We start from the raw sequence: 18,645 nt of genomic DNA, 5'->3' as shown, positions 1-18,645 counted from the left end.
CCCGCGGTCGTGGACCGGGGTTGCTTTTGAGCCATTTTACCTGCGGTCGTGGACCGGGGTTGCTTTTGAGCCATTTTACCCGCGGTCGTGGACCAGGGTTGCTTTTGAGCCATTTTACCCGCGGTCGTGGACCAGGGTTGCTTTTGAGCCATCTTACCCGCGGTCGTGGACCAGGGTGGCTTTTGAGCCCTTTTACCCACGGTCGTGGACCAGGGTTGCCGTTGAGCCATTTTACCCGCGGTCGTAGACCAGGGTCGCTTTTGAGCCATTTTACCCGCGGTCGTGGACTAGGGTTGTTTTGAGCCATTTTTACCCGTGATCGATTTATAGACTAGGGTCGCTAGAAAGAGCTTTTTACCCACAGTCAATTTAGGCTAGGGTCCTTAAGAAGAACATCCGCCAGCAGCCGATTCAAAGGCAAGGACGGAGAGGATCGAAGACGATGCTGGAGCGCGCAGCGCAGAGATCAGGTATTCTTCCTCCTACTCTTTACGTGTCTTTTACTTTAATATATTTACATTGCATGTGTTGCGTTAGCAAAAAAACGTTTTCAAAGCACACACATCACTGTCAAAATAGAAAAGTAGGGGCAACTGTAGACACCGAGTCGGAGGACCTATGACGAAAACCTATAACAAGACGGTCGAAGCGGTTGGTTCCGGAAGTTTTAAAACAAAAATATATAATAAAAAGGGAAGAAATTAGTGGGAGTCGCGGTCGTCGAGTGGACGGCTCGCGAGTGCTCAGCGATGTGGTGCGAACGCCTAGCGGTAGCCGACGCACGTTCGACGACAGTTGGACGCGCGCCCGGCGGCGCGGGGCGCACGCTTGACGTCCGCGCCCGACGGCCGTTGGGTGAGCGCCCAACGACGTGGGGCAAACGCCCAGCGTAGGTGGGGCGAGCGCCCGACGACCGTTGGGCGGACGCCCAACGTCCGTTGGGCGACGCCCAATCTTAATCGGGCGTCGCCCAAAGTCTCCGGGATCCGTGCCTATATAAGGCACGGATCCCCATGCATTTAAAAGGGGGAGGATTTTTGGAGCTTTCTCACTCTAGACATTTTTAGAGAGAGAAAGTTAGTTTTTTGGAGAAAATATTTTTTTCCCAAAAAAAATCCAAATTTTCCAAAGTTGAATATTTTATCGAAAACAGAAAAAACGCCGGAAAATCATAACTCGTGGAATCAAACGACTTCGACTGTCAGATACCGATCTTAAGGTATTATCCGAGGACTAGACTCGTTTTATTTTATTTATTTTTCTTTATTTATTTTTTATGTTATAGTTTTTTATTTATTTAGTCTTTTATTTATCACGTTTTATTTATTATTCCGTATTTATTTAATTTTCGTCACGTGTTAAATAAACGTACGGTTTTGTTTTGAAATAAAACCTCGTTTTAATATCCCAATACGAACCGTGATCCGATTCAAAGGTAGTTCGGGAATAAAAAAAACGTTGTAATTATAAGTTTTTGAAAATATTTCTAAATAATGTTTTAAAAATAAAACGTCGTTTTAGGGATCTCCGTTATAGACTATGATCCAATTTTGGTAGTTCGGGGACCCAAAACGATAGAATAGATCTAATCTAAAGCTTTGGAATAAATCTGGAAACTGTTGGACTAAGTCTGTAATTTCCTGTTTTCCGTCACTAAAGGCTGTTTACCGACGGATTTTCCATCGGTAAAGCTGTTGGAATGTAAAAAATGTTGTTTTGGTCATCCTTTCTCAACTTTTAGACATTAGGTCCTTTATATATATAGGTATAGTTATGTAATATTTACTTTCAAGCTATTTTTAAATATTTTGTATATATATTACTCAATGTGTTTGTATATTGTTTTCATTTAATTTGGTTTAATAAAGTTATATGTATATATATATATAGATTTTGCCATTTAATTCATTTAAACTATACATATTTGTTATTTTGGGGTTATTAGGGGTTATTTTCTATACATATTCATCATAAACCATTTTGGGGGTTAAATTCTATTTTCTTGTTTATGAACCTTATTCATTTCCTTTACATGTTTTTAGTTAGAATAAAAACATATTATACCTAGTGGTATTTTCATCACTATTTTTTACTTATTAATGTGTATTATTTTCCCTATTTTATTTTAGTGGGTATTATTACTCACTTTTTGTACATATGTATATCTATGTATATTTATTCTATTTTCCTACTTATATATATACTCTTTCAAATGTATTTGATGTGAGTGAATTTGAGATTTAATTCATTACTTGTTGTCATTTTATTTACATAAAGGATAATTGAGTGAAAAAGGGGAAAATAAACCACAAAAAGAGAGTTTAATTTGTTTGTTTAAATTAAAGCTTTTCTAGATATTCCTAAAGTGTAAATAACGTTTTCTTGTCATTTTTAAACTATTTCCAAAATATCACGTGTTGAAACCTTAATTCGTTCCAACGACGGATTAAGCGAACCTTGTAATTAAAATCGTGTTGTTGTAAATAATAGAGTTTTGAATCGTTTTCTTATTCAAATGGATTTGTACAAAAATAAATGAACTTGTATGCTTAATCACGTTTTCGATTAAGACTTCTTGTTCAAACGTTTTCAAACGCTCGAGTCGTTCCAATGGCGATTCGAGTCGATGTCATGTAAATTAACGGGGTTTTGAAACGTACCTAAATCGTTCCAACGGCGATTAAGGTACGAACCATGTAAATAAACTTGTTTTTGGGGAATTGAGATTAGCTTAGAGTTAGTGTATAGTCTAAAGCATAAAATCGCACTGTGAATAAATCAAATTCTTCTCCCCCTCTCTCTCCTATATACTTTAAATTCATGCAAAATGGGTGATTCTTTACTAAAGTGGCTTTCAATGACATGCTCAAAACGGTTTTCAAAGCGAGAAAGAAAAGGTTTCAAATGAATTTTAAACTTAAAGAAATATGCGATTAGTCCGTTATCGCCTAACACGCTGAGTAGGAGGCCGGTGGTTCATAACCGGGCGATGTCGGGGTGCCTAGTAGCCTTTCTCCGGAAAGGAGCTAGCCTTCTCGGCTCATACCTAAGTTTCCCGAACCCTCACCGGTCTCCCGCAAGGGATCGGTGTTCATTTTCCCATTCGTGGGTGGCGAATCTTCCATACTCCGAGCTCTGGTCCTGCCGAGCAGCTTGATTCCACGATTGTTTGCTTTCGGCGCCAATCACCGCTTATGTCGCCATGAGGTGTCCACCCCCCGGTCCGCCCGGGCGAGGCCGTTCGGCACCTTGTCTAACAAGTGGCGACTCTACTGGGGAAGCGAGAAATTTGATTCTGGAAGGCGTGTATTAAGCCCTTAACGGGGACGGATCGTATTATTTCTTTTCGTATGCATTCATAAGCATTATTGCAAACCTTTTGGGTAATTTCAGCGAAACCTCTAGCGAGAGTCCATTCGTCGCTCGAAAGAGGCTAGCGTAAGTTCCCCCTTACAGTAAGGCGCCAAAGGGTCCCCATCCATTCGTTAGGGGCGAATTTATGCGGTCCTGTGAGGTCCCGCGATCAGCCGTGTCAGCATATAGTAGCCTTAGAAGTTGCCATAGGATTACCCGTTACTATTTTTGATGTGATAAATGAATCAGTTCGTGTTTTCAAATTGCCATGATACGTGTCTAATCCTAAAATATGTAAAGAAAATGAAACGATACGTTAATATATACTCTTAAACCGATATACAAACTACCCCAAAACGTCGAAACGATTTGAACTAAAGACGACTTAATCATCTCGTATGAATGAACTTGTGCGACCCGCCTGGTCCCTTTCCATGTCCCGAAGAAGGCACATGTTCAGGAAATACGTTATGATGTAAGCACGTATTAATACGAATTGGTTTGGTATTAAGGATAGTTATATATCGATTCAAAGGACTATATTAACAGTAGCCGTTATTCACATTCTTTAAATAGGTTGGGATAAAACGAGATTATGACAAAACGAAAACAAAGAACATTTCTGTTTCGAATGACCCCGTTGTAACGTAAAGAGTTTCGCAAACGTGGCCCGTCCCTTCCGAATAAAAGACGAGCTCTTACGTTATGCCTTGCGTTGTTCTAAAGAGAAATGGACGTATCCGCAAAAGTGACTAAGAAAATAAAAGAAAAAGAAAAATAAAAACGACCAAAATCATTCCGTATCTACGATATATGTCAATCCCGAGAGTAGTTAAAGAAAATGAACCAATGCCGTTAAATACGTGCCTCGAGCCGGTATATACGCCGTTTAAAATCATAAAGCCGAATTAAGCTAAAACCGCATAATTGCGCCATATGGACGAGACTGTGGGTTTGACTAATGGCTCGATCATTTCAACTGTTACCAAAACTACAAGAAGTATGGCCCGATCTGCGTGTTTGCTTGACTCGTGCCTCAATGAAAAAGAACGGTAATATCCCTGCTTCGAATAAGCATGTGATTCAACGAAACGTTGACTTTCTATAACCACGCTAGGGTGATATATCCCGTAAATTGGAAGAAATAAAGAGTTGTTAATAGCCGAAGGATTATCGTGCGCTCGAATAAGACTCGCCGTCTTTTTCACGTAGCCAAAACGAGCAAACGGATTCTGTATGCTAGAAACAAACACGTTACGCAATGAGTCCGTTCCCTAAGAAAAAAATCCGAAAAGTGATTTCATCACTAAACAAACATGTGGTTGCGTCTCTCGATAGATCCAAAAATCCAAAAATCGAGACTCGAACCCACGCAAATAAAAGGGAACGAGTCGTTGTCAATAACGAACGATTGAACCAAAAGAATAACTCGTACCACGTCTAAAAATCGAGATGCGCTCAAAGGGATTCAAAACCCAAACTAATGCGTTTCGCAAAATGACAAAAGACGAGTTATTCCGAAAGGACAATCCAACTTGGTCAATATCTTAGTCACTGAACGTTGATACGTCAAAACGAACTGTATTGTCTGATGGATGATTTACTTTTCCGCGATAATCGACGGCATCACGCGTCCCCTGGATCGCCATGTGAGCCCCGAACCAAAATCCTAGGAAAGAGACTTGGACCATCGAGTGTCTGGAGGAATAAGGGTGGAAGAGAGATGTTGTGATACGTGTAATTAGACTGATGTTTGTTCTTATTATCTTATATATCCGTAAATAAATAAACGCACACACCACGAATCATGCATATAAAATCATGCATACATGCTAATGGATGACCGTTCGTGCAGACTTCATCATTAAGCGGTTGTGGTTTCGCGAGAGTAACTGATAGGGGTCAAAAACCCCTATCTTTGGGTACGGTTTTAGGACGGGTTTTAGAGTTATTTGGTTAATAAGCGAGCAATTCTCGCATTTAAATGCTTTTGTGTGAGTTAGTTAGGAATTGGAAACGTTCTATTTACTTTTCGTCGTTTAGGCTCGTTTTGTGATCAATTGAGGCAAATACGGCCGAAATAGCATGCATATTAGAATTCCGTTATCTTTTGAAGCTAATTGGTCCGTCAAAAGTCGCACCAAACGAAGCGTTTGCTCAAAATAAGCGATTGACGGATCAATTTGGCTTTTGGACTAATGTTTTCTGGAGTTTTTATGCGTGTGCAGGTGTAAGTTCGGGCGAAAAAGGGCATAGAATTCATCAAGCTTGAATCGAGCACGCTTCGGGCGAAAATGCTCGGCGAGCAGGGTCCCACGGGCCATTTTTGCTCGCCGAGCAGGCCGCTAGAGGTCTGCTCGGCGTGAGCAGCCCTGCTCGCCGAGCAGCCTTCCCTGCTCGGCGAGCAGCCCTGCGGGAATTGGTCAAAAAGACCAATTCCGCCCCCACGAAGCCACGTTCGGCCCCACGTCTTCCTACACCAACTAGGACACGAAAATAGGTCAAAACGAGGCCCGAGACGCGTCTATAAATAGGATTTTTCCATTGTAATTAGACATCTTTCGTTTTTGTAAATTATTTTAGCTTTCCCCTTGTAATTCCTCTTCATCTTCTCCATCTTCCTCAACCTCCATTGAAGCTCCTTCAAAGCTTTCTACCGAGGAATTATCAAGGTCCGTCCTTAAGATCAAGTCGCCGGCTGCAGAGTAAACAGGTTCCCTGAAAGGGATTTTTGTATCTCCTTTTATCTTTCCATGTTTGTACTCTTTGATACAGTTGCCGAACTTGACTTATTGTATCTTGTGACAATTACCTTCGCCTTTAATAATAATTTAGCTCTTGTTTTGTTCTATGTTTATTGTCTAATCCTTGTCTTACGCTTTATTCAATTGGTTTAACTCATTCAAAAGCCCCAAAATCTAGTAGGCACATATTGCGAGCTGAATCTGACCTAGTCAGAGCCTAAGAGATTGACAACCTCTTAGTTGATTAAGCGCCAATTTACTGAGCCTTAGACCTAGTTTCGGCCTTAGGGAATCACGCACTAGGAACCTCAGGAGGGTAAGTAGGGTTAATCGCCTTGAATACAAGTGACTCAGATTAGGTCTTTATTCAATAGAATTGATAATCTATCTTTATTATTATCGTTCATACCATGTTCCTTCGAATAGTTTCATTAATGAAAGATCAATTAGGTGTAGAGTAACTTAGTTAGGCTTAGAATAACTTAGTTAGGCTTAGAATAACTTAGCTAGAATTAGATAACTTAGTTAGAATTAGATAACTTAATTAGGATTAGCATAATTCAACCTAGGAGTAGATTAATTAAACAAACCAAACTCAAAACCGCCTAAGCCTAGATAACATCCGAGACCGAGTAGCTTGATACTTGCAGAAATAAATCCTGTGGACGATAACCTGGACTTAAACCAGAAATTTATTACTTGATAACGACGGGGTACACTTATCCCTTAGTGAGGTTTCTGCGAAACCGCATCAAGTTTTTGGCGCCGTTGCCGGGGATTTATTTCCTCTGTAATATCGAACCAAAGGTCGATTTTTTAGTTTAGGCATTCTTTGTGAATATCCTTTGTTAATATCATATATACTTGCTTATAATCATGATTCTTTTTATTACGTATCTATACCGTTTATACTTGTTTATATACACATATTTATATATACTCATTTATGATAACCATCCTTGTTAATACTTACGCTTGTTTATATTCGTTTGTACGAACATATAGTTATTAATTTCATCTATACATGTCTGTATGTGTTTTTATACTGTTCTTATACTTGTACAAAACTGTATGATTTGTATGATTTCCCTTCAGCTTTCATTTATTTCCGTATTTATCTTTTCTCAGCGTATGCCTACGAGATCAGCGAAAATACCGGTTGTCCCTCTTAACCCTGAACTTGAACGTACTCTTCGCAGGAGCAAACAGATCGGAAAGCTGAAGCAAGACGAGATCATCGAGCCTATCAAGCCCATCAAGATGACTGACAATGAATGGAACAACGAGCGGAACCCTGAGAACACCGGACCAAAAAGCGACACTCGTCTGATGAGTGAGATCCTGGCACCGCACCGACATCAGCATCTGTCAGGCATTGCTGCTCCAAACATTCCGGCAAACACATACGAAATCAAGTCTGGTATAATTCACTTGATCCAACAGACCGGACTGTTTGGAGGAGAAGCACACGAGAGCCCGAATGATCATCTGGATCACTTCCTAATGTGCGCAGACACTGCAAGGACCAATGGGGTCCCCCAAGATGCTGCTAGACTAAAACTATTCCCGTTCTCTCTGACGGGGCAAGCTTTGGAATGGCTGAGAACACTGGAGCCCGGTTCAATCATGACATGGGCAAGGTTGGAGAAGGAATTCTTGTCCTACTACTTCCCTCCCTCGAAGACAGCAATGCTCAGGGGTGAGATCACATCCTTCCACCAACCCGAGCATGAGGCGCTCCACACATCTTGGACTCGATTCAGAAAAATGCTGCGCATGTGCCCTCATCATGACATACCCAAGCATCAGTTAGTGAGCGTCTTCTATCACGGACTAACACCAACCAACAGAGCCATTGTGGACTCCGCAGTGGGTGGAGATTTGTTTAGAAAGACAGCAACAGAGGCATATGACATGATTAACGAGCTGGCCAGGAAGAGTGTGCAGTGGCAAGAACAGAAGCTCGTCGGCCCCACAAGGCAGCGGGTATTTGCTGTGGAAGAACAGGAACAGAATCCGGTTGTTGCAGATTTGAGTAGGAAAATGGACGTACTGTTGGCTACGCTCAGCCGACCTCCCACCTGCGTGCACTGTGGCGGCGACCACAATGGAAAGGATTGTCAAGCAGGTAGCCCTTTCGCTGGAGATGGGGTGGAGATGGTCAACTATGTTGGGGGGCAGCCGAGATACAATCAGAACTATAACAACTCCAACCCCAACAACTACAACTCCTACAACAACAACAACAATGGCAACTACAGGAGGCCTCAGCACCCGAACCTCTCTTACGGGAATTCAAATCAAAATGTGCTCCGACCTCCTAGCGGATTTGTTCAAGAGCATAGAGAGCAGGGGCTTGGCATGCCCCCATACCAACAGCAAAATCAAGGGCCAGTGCAACACCCTAAGGAATCTGACGAAGTGATCACTCTTTTGAAGGAGATCTCGGCTAGGTTTGCCAACAACGAAGCCTTCTGCAAGAATTTGAGCAATCAGGTAGCTCAGATTAATAGGGAAAGGCAGGAAAGGCCACAGGGTTCTCTCCCGAGCACAACGGAGAAGAATCCAAAGATCCTGAGAAAGGATTGAGTACGGGGGAGAAATCGGGTTCTCCTCGGTTTTTAATTCAAAGTTTGAACAATTCCATTATGCATTCCCTTTTCTTTTTGTTTTAATTTTCCTTTAATGATTATTGAATTTTAATCTCGTTGTTTATTTGCACTGTCAAACTTTGTTCCCCCGCACTCTAAAAAAAAAAAAAAAAAGAGAAAAAGAAAGGAAGAAGAAATATAAAATAAAAGAAAAAAGGAAGAAAGAATAAGAAAAAGGGGGGTGACTCATCATCCCCTTCCCCACCTTCTTCTTCCCTTCTCTCTTCTTTCTTTTATTCTATTCTTTTCTTCTTCCCTTCTTCTTCTCCTTTTACTTCTCCAAACCTAACCCCCCAAATCCACCATTCTAACCCGAATTCAAGATTTAAGGTATGAATCTTTACCTATTTTTGATTTCTAACATGTTTCTAGGCTTAGATTTTAGCTTAGGGTGATAATTTTTGGATTTTAAGAAAAACCTAAGTTTTAGGTTTCTCTCTCTTTTCTCAAATTAATCTCTTGTTTGCTTTTAAATTCTTGATTTCCTTGCAATTTGTGTTGACATGATGATTAATTTATAGCTTGGGTGTGATTTCCATTCTCAATTTGTGGATATTTGGAGAAATTGCTCAATTTGGGTAAAATCCCCATTTTAGCTCAAAGTTCAACTATTCAAATTATAGTTAGAAACGTATCAATGGAGTTGTGAATTGCATTCTTTTTATGTTTTAGTCATTGGGTATCTCCAATTTTGCATGAATTTGTGAATTTCGGGTGAAACACTTAGGGACCAAATACTTATGGTTTAGTCCCTAAGTTCCTAAAGCTATGATTTTTGCCTATGAATGGTCGTTTGGGGGTTTATGTTGAAACTTGTAAATATGTTCTAACTCTTCCATTTTTGGTCTATTCCTCAGGAACTATGGGTCGGAAAGGCAAAGCTAAGGTCGTCGTCGAGAACGAAGCCGAATCTGAGGTCGAGTTCGACGAAAGCCTCCAAGCTAAGTATGATCCACCCTTTGGTCTTATTGATGAACGTGAGGGAATATTGTACGATAGGTTTTCCAAGCAAGACCTTGCTACACACATAGTTGTTTATCAAACTTATTTATCGAGTATAGGTTTAAAGAAGGATTTCAATGAAATCCTCAAATTCCACGGCTGGTATAGACTAGCCACCAAATAGACTCCAGTTTATCACAACTTTACCATGGAATTCTTGACCACTTGGAAAAAAGAGCTACCCTTGGGCGGTGGGAAACACTCTTTTAGACTAAACGGTAAACCCTACCGTCTCGATGGCACCACACTAGCAGCCCTAATGGGAGTTTATAACGACCCAGAGGCAATCTCAGACTTTGAGAAGCCTATAACAAAAGATATAGCTTGGGAATAACTCACAAGCATATCAGACTTTAACTCCCAGACTGCTAGCCCAGTCGCTCTCCTAGACCCACTTCTCAATCTTGTTCACAAATTTGTGGCCCACAACTTATTGGGCAAAAACGAGAGCAATAAAGTCTCAAAGACGGAATTGCTCATACTATGGTGCGTGGCCAACCACAAACACGTGGACAATGTCAAGACCATATTTGAAGGCTTCTCAAGCCAAACAAGTAGAAAACGCGGTTCCCTAGGCCTTGGGCACTTAGTTACCAACCTACTTGAGAGCCAATTCAAAAATTTGGACAATCCCGAAATTGCTATTTACCCCACTTTGCTTAACTCCAAGTTTTTGGGGAAATCTACTTTTCAAGAAGTCTTAAACAGGAACCCAACCGGAGGAGCAAGCTCTAGCGCAGGGGGAAGAAAAAGAGCACGAGTTCCACAACAGCAAAGGGACGAAGAACCTGCGACAGCAGGAGACCAAAGGGAACACCAAGCGTCGGGGACGGAGGCCCAGTTCCAAGCCATCAACACTATGATGGCAGAAATGCGAGATCTTAACCTACGGACCTTTAACACTGTTCAGCAGATGGACCAACGGTTCACCAACTTTGAGCAGAACATGGACCGAAGGCTTTCGGGTCTTGAATACGTAGCAGCAGACTACTGCGAGCGCTACAACATGCCTTGGCCATACCCCCCGGCCGATCAGTAAGTTGTCTTCTCCACCCTAACTCTTTACACTCGTACTTCATGATTTGTGATGCAATGTTGGAACTTATTGCATGTTTTAGTGTGAGGAGGAGAGGTAGACAAACTTACAAAAATTGTATAAATTTTAAATTTTTGTTGCGTCGTGTCTAGTTTAGTTTAGCGTTTTTAGGTTTTGTCTATGTTTTTGCATGTTTAGGACCTAAAACCGTGAACCTCCTTCGAATCTAAACTTCGTTATTTGTCTTTGAGGGCTGAGAACCGAATCTAAAATTGCATGACAACTAGTTTAGGCGTAGGACACAACTCTTGTATCTGTAAAAGCATGAGCTAAAGTTTGCATTTGGACCCTACTTTTGAAGAAATGCTAAAATCATTACTTAGGTAGATAACTTAAGAATTGAAGGCATGTGATATTAAACTTGAGTTTGGGGAAAACTAGTAAACACAAAATTGAAACCCAAAGAATTGTGAGCTGAATTTGAGCCTAAGAGCGAACATCAAAAAGCTCTTTTTCTTGACATTTTTGTGTGAATGCTTTGACTTGTGGAAGATTACAGATTTTGCACCTAATACTGTGTTGAACCTACATGCAATGATTTGAGATGATAAACGATGAATCAGCCTCATTAGAATTAACCCTTTTCTTTACCTTATTTTCTCTTTTTCATCCACTCTAGGAAGCCCCTTTGATCCTATATTTTTGTAGTTTGTAGATTTTTCTTTCGTTCTAACCTGTTTTTGCAAACCACAACTTGGTTCGCTACTTAACCCAAATTTTTTGCAAAGCTCGAATTGAGCCTTTGTTTTCTTCTAGCGCTTTATCTTTGTTTATGGCATTACAGTAGCAAGCCAAAAGGCTAAGAAGTGAATGAGCATCACTATCCAAAAAAAAAAAAGAAAAAAAAAAGAAGAGAAAAACAGAAAAAAGAAAAGAAAAGAGACGAACAAGAGGGGAGAACTTCATTCCCCAGTTCCTAAAAATCAAAAAAACGTCTCAAGAAAACATCCCAAAAGAAAAAAATAAGGAATGAATAAAAAGCTCAGTCACTTCGTATTTGCTAAAGCCATTTTAACTTTGTTTTTGTAGCGCTAGAACTTTTAACCCTTGTTGTACCTTTAACCCTCTAACCACATTACAACCCCAATTAGAGGCTGTTTTTGATATCATCAGAGTCATATAGCATAGTAGAGGAACTCGGATGAACGTGCAAAATCAACGTAATCCTAAGCAAGAACATAAGCCGAGAGTAAACACTTTAGCCACCAAAATTGTGTGAATGAGTGAACTACCTATGGTGAGGTGTTTTACTTAGCGATCCCCTTAAACTCGTTTAATTGAACATGTGTCCATTTGCTTAAAACTATGACCCATGATAATTGAAATGCGGCTTTTGGATATCGTGTCTCTACTTTGTATTTTCGAATGCATGTAATTACAGATGCTCGAAGTTGTGTCAAGCACCTAGTCAAACCGGGAGGTTTTCTAGCTTGCTTGTGATGGCGGGTTTAGTTTTTAATTTACTTGGGGACAAGTAAAGTTTTAAGTGCGAGGAGGTTTGATAGGGGTCAAAAACCCCTATCTTTGGGTACGGTTTTAGGACGGGTTTTAGAGTTATTTGGTTAATAAGCGAGCAATTCTCACATTTAAATGCTTTTGTGTGAGTTAGTTAGGAATTGGAAACGTTCTATTTACTTTTCGTCGTTTAGGCTCGTTTTGTGATCAATTGAGGCAAATACGGCCGAAATAGCATGCATATTAGAATTCCGTTATCTTTTGAAGCTAATTGGTCCGTCAAAAGTCGCACCAAACGAAGCGTTTGCTCAAAATAAGCGATTGACGGATCAATTTGGCTTTTGGACTAATGTTTTCCGGAGTTTTTATGCGTGTGCAGGTGTAAGTTCGGGCGAAAAAGGGCATATAATTCATCAAGCTTGAATCGAGCACGCTTCGGGCGAAAACACTCGGCGAGCAGGGTCCTACGGGCCATTTCTGCTCGCCGAGCAGGCCCCTGGTGGCCTGCTCGCCGAGCAGGCCACCAGGCGCCTGCTCGGTGAGCAGGGGGCTGCTCGGCACGAGTAGCCCTGCTCGCCGAGCAGCCTTCCCTGCTCGGCGAGCAGCCCTGCGGGAATTGGTCAAAAAGACCAATTCCGCCCCCACAAAGCCACGTTCGGCCCCACGTCTTCCTACACCAACTAGGACACGAAAATAGGTCAAAACGAGGCCCGAGACGCGTCTATAAGTAGGATTTTTCCATTGTAATTAGACATCTTTCGTTTTTGTAAATTATTTTAGCTTTCCCCTTGTAATTCCTCTTCATCTTCTCCATCTTCCTCAACCTCCATTGAAGCTCCTTCAAAGCTTTCTACCGAGGAATTATCAAGGTCCGTCCTTAAGATCAAGTCGCCGGCTGCAGAGTAAACAGGTTCCCTGAAAGGGATTTTTGTATCTCCTTTTATCTTTCCATGTTTGTACTCTTTGATACAGTTGCCGAACTTGACTTATTGTATCTTGTGACAATTACCTTCGCCTTTAATAATAATTTAGCTCTTGTTTTGTTCTATGTTTATTGTCTAATCCTTGTCTTACGCTTTATTCAATTGGTTTAACTCATTCAAAAGCCCCAAAATCTAGTAGGCACATATTGCGAGCTGAATCTGACCTAGTTAGAGCCTAAGAGATTGACAACCTCTTAGTTGATTAAGCGCCAATTTACTGAGCCTTAGACCTAGTTTCGGCCTTAGGGAATCACGCGCTAGTAACCTCAGGAGGGTAAGTAGGGTTAATCGCCTTGAATACAAGTGACTCAGATTAGGTCTTTATTCAATAGAATTGATAATCTATCTTTATTATTATTTTTCATACCATGTTCCTTCGAATAGTTTCATTAATGAAAGATCAATTAGGGGTAGAGTAACTTAGTTAGGCTTAGAATAACTTAGTTAGGCTTAGAATAACTTAGCTAGAATTAGATAACTTAGTTAGAATTAGATAACTTAATTAGGATTAGCATAATTCAACTTAGGAGTAGATTAATTAAACAAACCAAACTCAAAACCCCCTAAGCCTAGATAACATCCGAGACCGAGTAGCTTGATACTTGCAGAAATAAATCCTGTGGATGATAACCTGGACTTAAACCAGAAATTTATTACTTGATAACGACGGGGTACACTTATCCCTTAGTGAGGTTTCTGCGAAACCGCATCAGTAACCGGTTAGTCAGGCAGTTTGATCAGCTACAGATAGACAGTTCTGAATCGGCAGTTGTGGCTTCTGAATCATCTTCGTCCGAGTATACTCAGTCTTCTATCAGTATGTCTGCGACCGATGAAAAGGTGGCCGAATTGGAAAACTCTGTGAACAACATTAACGATCAGTTGGCCGAAATTTTGGCCCAGCTAGCTGAGCTGGTATTGAAGGATAACAAGAGTGGTAGTAAGCGTGCTGAGAATGAGGTAAACACTGGCCCCCGCTTTGGGAACGAGGATGACTATCAGGATTATATCCAGAAACAGCTTGAGAAAGAGAAGGCTAAGGAAGAGGAGTGGAAGCAGCACATCACTCAGGAGGTGCAGGATCTGCGTGGGGGAAGCTCCGGAAGTCAGGACTTTTATAATTTGAAGAATTGTTTGTCAGCAGCTGCTTTGCCTTTGAAGTTTCGACTTCCTGACATGAAAAAATTTGACGGAACTGGGGATCCTACCGCCCACATGAATCAGTATGTCGCAGTAATGAAGCACACGATCCTGACTGAGGATCAAGTCCTGGGGCTGTTTAATACTTATCTGGAGGGGGCTGCCCTCATATGGTTTCATGCGTTGCCGATGGTGACGAAGAGAGATTGGAAGGAGTTGGCGAAATCATTCATCGCTCAGTATAGTTTCAACACTATGCTTGAGGTTACTCTAAAGGAACTGGAAAGCACTAAGCAACAAGCTAATGAGTCTTTTTCCGATTTTGTGAGGAGGTGGAGAGCCAAGGCGACAGTTATGAAGCAGAAGCCGCTTGAGCAGGATCAGATCCGAATGGTAGTGGGTAACACATTGCCTTATATTAAGAATGAGCTGCGATATATGCCTTTTACCGATTTCAATCAGATGTATAGCTGCGCCTTGACAGTTGAGGGGGACGGAGAGCCGAAGAAAGCTTATACCAAGTGGACGAAGTCTGGATATAGTGCCGGAGGGCCAAGTGCGAGGGCAAAATCTGCCGCAGTGAAAGTGCTTGATCTTAATGCTATCGAGAAGAGGCAGTTCGCCAAATTTGATCAAACCTATGCAAAAGTTTTCGAACGGTTGCAGAAGAAGGGATTGTTGAAAGCCCTCACTCCTTATAACAAAGCACCGCCTACTCCGCAGGTACAAGCTAGGGGATACTGCGAGTTCCATAGTAATTATAGGCACACTATTGAGAACTGCGAGAGACTGAAACATGAGATTCGGGATTTGATTGAGGACAAGAAGATAGCTGATCCTTCATCGGCGAACCCCTCCACTAGGCGTAATCCATTGCCTAATCATAGGGTGAGCATGATCGGGTCAGGTACATAAATATTTGGTAAAATCCAAATAGGAGTAAAAAGAGCTCAAAAATAGAAGAAAAGCCCTACAAAAGGAGTCGAAGACGACGAAAATTAATAACGCCAAGTCGAGGACACGAACGAGAGCGAAGAAGTGAAAAATGCTCCGTGCCGCAACCAAGGCCCCCACTATTCACGGTCGCGATACGCGTCCCTCAGCCTCTCCTTCCCTTCGTCTGAAGTACAATTGATGCTCCCCCATTCTCGGTAGAGAATTTAATATTCTCGGTACGAGCAGGAGATTTTAGAGGCCTAGTTACACACTTTCGTTTTCGACGAAACGCGATCGTTCGGGTGGATAAAGACGTTCTTTCGCAGCGGACACGATCCTTCACAACGGACACGACACTTCAATCAAGACTCTTCAACATCTATAAATAAAGAGTTGATGGAGAGTTGATGGAGAGTTGAAATATAGTGTGTTATATGTGTAGAAGAAAGAGATTAGTGTAAAATTTATGCAGAAATTCCGAATCAAATGATTCAGAAGTTAGATTTCAATTCTGATCAAAAGCAATATGATGTACACACATTGTTTACAAAATAATAACAAATTCAGTAGCGTTTAGACATTGTTCCAGTTTAGTTTACATTTTGGTAGTGGACCGACCCAGTCTCTATTACGAAGATTCAACGAGAAGATTGAGTAGAGGATTCGCCCCTGAGCCTGACAAACTCTAACGAAACCCAAGGAAAGGATTGACAACCCATTCACTTGCACGCCGTCGAAGAATTCAATGCTCCATGTTCTCTGTAAACTTGTATCAATTTATATTTCATCTAATAAAGTCCGTTCTATTCGATAGATTTTTATGCAGCACTTATGGTAACCAATCCACTAAAGTGACTGCTGGTGTTTTCATTAAAACGTAGTTTAATTCAAAATCTTTACAATGAAACTTTGTTGAACACTTAGGCAAATTATTATCTCGGTAGAGTTTTAATTTGGTTAAGGGCAATTATCCCGGATAAGGGTTTTGTCGCGTTCAAAGCCTATTAATTAGAGGTTCCGTCATTTATTTCATCTTTATAATTCGTACAAAGTTTAAAGTTGTTTTCTTTGCTTAATGCAAACAAATATACTTGTTTACTTTTCTAAAGTACTAAAACGTTCCTGATTTGCAAATTCATTCTTAAATCAGATATTTTCTAACATCTTCATACTCTAATCTAACTCTTATTCTAGCAATTTCTAAACCAAAACCGATTAAACGATTTTCCATATTATAAACCTTAAAAATTAAATTTAACCGATTGTAAATAAGTTTTGTTAAAAAAAAACGTTCCCTATGGGATCGATATCTTTTATTACTACAAGCGTATACCGTGCACTTGCGGAAATCGCTCAACAAGTTTTTGGCGCCGTTGCCGGGGAATGCCAAAATTTTTGACAAAATTTTAAATTTTTCGTGTTTTATTACGAATCTAGGTTTATTCATACTTATTCAAACTTTTACATTTTATTTATTTTTAATTATTAACATATTTATTTTTCAAATTCTGTTTTGTAGGTAGTTTCGGTTCGTGCAAAATTTCAAGTTCATGCGCAGTTCTCGAAGTTCAGGCACGTCACCAGATCCTATTGACCCAGAAATTGAAAGAACTCTTAAAAAGAACAAGAAAGAAAAGAAAAACAAAAACAAAACCCCAATAAAAACTAAAATTACCGAGCCAGAAGTTATGGCCACACTTATGGATTACGCTAGGCCAGGAGTGGCCGGTGTAACAAACAGTATAGTTAGACCCCAAATTAATGCAAACCAATTTGAAATTAAGCCTGCGTTGCTTAATATGTTGCAAAACAATGTAACGTTTTACGGGTTACCTAACGAAAATCCTAATACCCATTTGACAAATTTCTTAGAAATTTGCGACACTTTTAAAATACCAAATGTGACTGCAGAAGCAATCAATCTTCGCCTTTTTCCTTTTACTTTGAAGGATCGAGCCAAAGAGTGGTTAACTTCTATGCCAGCCGCAACATTTGAGACTTGGGAGCAATTAGCCCAAGCATTTTTATCAAAAAATTTTCCTTTAGCAAAAACCGCAAGAGTCATTAAAGAGTTAACGTCTTTTTCTCAAAATGATAGTGAAACTCTTTATGAGGCTTGGGAACGTTTTAAAGAACTTCAACGTTTATGCCCACACCACTAATTGCCCGCTGAACTTTTAATGCAAACATTTTATAATGGACTAAATCCTACAACTAGAGGTTCATTGGACGCTATGTCTGGAGGGTTATTCATGAAGAAAACATCTGCCCAAGCAAGAGAACTTTTGGAGGAGATAGCAATCAACAGCAGTATATGGCCCGCGGAACATGGACACCTACCATCAGCGAAACCATCATCCTCAACAACATCATCAGTTAAAGGTATAGTGAACCTTGATCCAGTAGCGATGTTGCAAGCCCAATTTTCTGCCTTATCGCACAAAATTGATAGGTTTATGGCACCGTGTGATTCTAATGGTAAGCCAATCCAAACAGATGTGGATTACGAAGGTATGCGTGAAATTGAACAGGTAAATTTTGTCCAAGGGCAAAACCAAAATAATAACCCTTATTCCAATACATATAATCCTGGATGGAGAAATCATCCTAACTTTAACTGGAGAGATAATAATAATGCTAATACTAATCAAAATCGTACTACCAATTATCAAAATCAATCAAGAGATTCGATTAGCACTTTATCTTCTAAAATCGACAAATTCATTGATGTTGTGAGCGGAAAAATAAGTAATCACGACGATGGTTTTAAACGGATCGAGAATAAATTCGATCAGCTTATTAAAAACCAATCATCTAGCATCCATAATTTGGAGATTCAAATTGGACAACTCGCTAAATCAATTCCATCCCGCAAAGAGGGAAGTCTTCCAAGCCATACGGAAGAAAATCCGAAAGAGCATGTTAAGGCTATCACTCTTCGTTCAGGGAAAAACTACTTAGGCCCGGAAATGCCCGGAAATTCGACTTTACCTGGAACTGATTTATCGAAGCCCAAAGAGGATACATTAAAACAAAAAGATGCACCAATTGACTCTAGTACAAAAACTTTTGTACCCAAACCACCTTTTCCACACAAAGTCCGCAACAAGGACTATGATAAACAACTTTTAACATTTTTAGACAAACTTAAAAATTTGCATATTAATTTGACGTTTATGGATGCAATTACGCAAATTCCCAATTATGGTAAATTCCTCAAAGATTTAATTTCAAAGAAAATCAGTTGGGAAGGAATTTCATCCATTTCACTAACTGAAGATTGC

The 18,645-nt window shown here is 40.4% G+C and overlaps 1 non-coding gene across 1 annotated transcript; it reads right to left on the bottom strand.

Annotated features, from left to right (window-relative positions):
• Positions 1-17,418: 17,418 nt before the first annotated feature.
• Positions 17,419-17,525, bottom strand: LOC136221054 (small nucleolar RNA R71). Its single transcript, XR_010684845.1, has one exon. It is a non-coding gene; the product is annotated as a small nucleolar RNA R71 (small nucleolar RNA).
• Between the last annotated feature and the right edge of the window lie 1,120 nt (positions 17,526-18,645).

Source organism: Euphorbia lathyris, chromosome 2 (genome assembly GCF_963576675.1).
Source record: "Euphorbia lathyris chromosome 2, ddEupLath1.1, whole genome shotgun sequence".
Lineage (NCBI taxonomy): Eukaryota > Viridiplantae > Streptophyta > Magnoliopsida > Malpighiales > Euphorbiaceae > Euphorbia > Euphorbia lathyris.
Note: the sequence above shows the minus strand (reverse complement) of the source record. Positions and strands in the feature narration are given on the sequence as shown.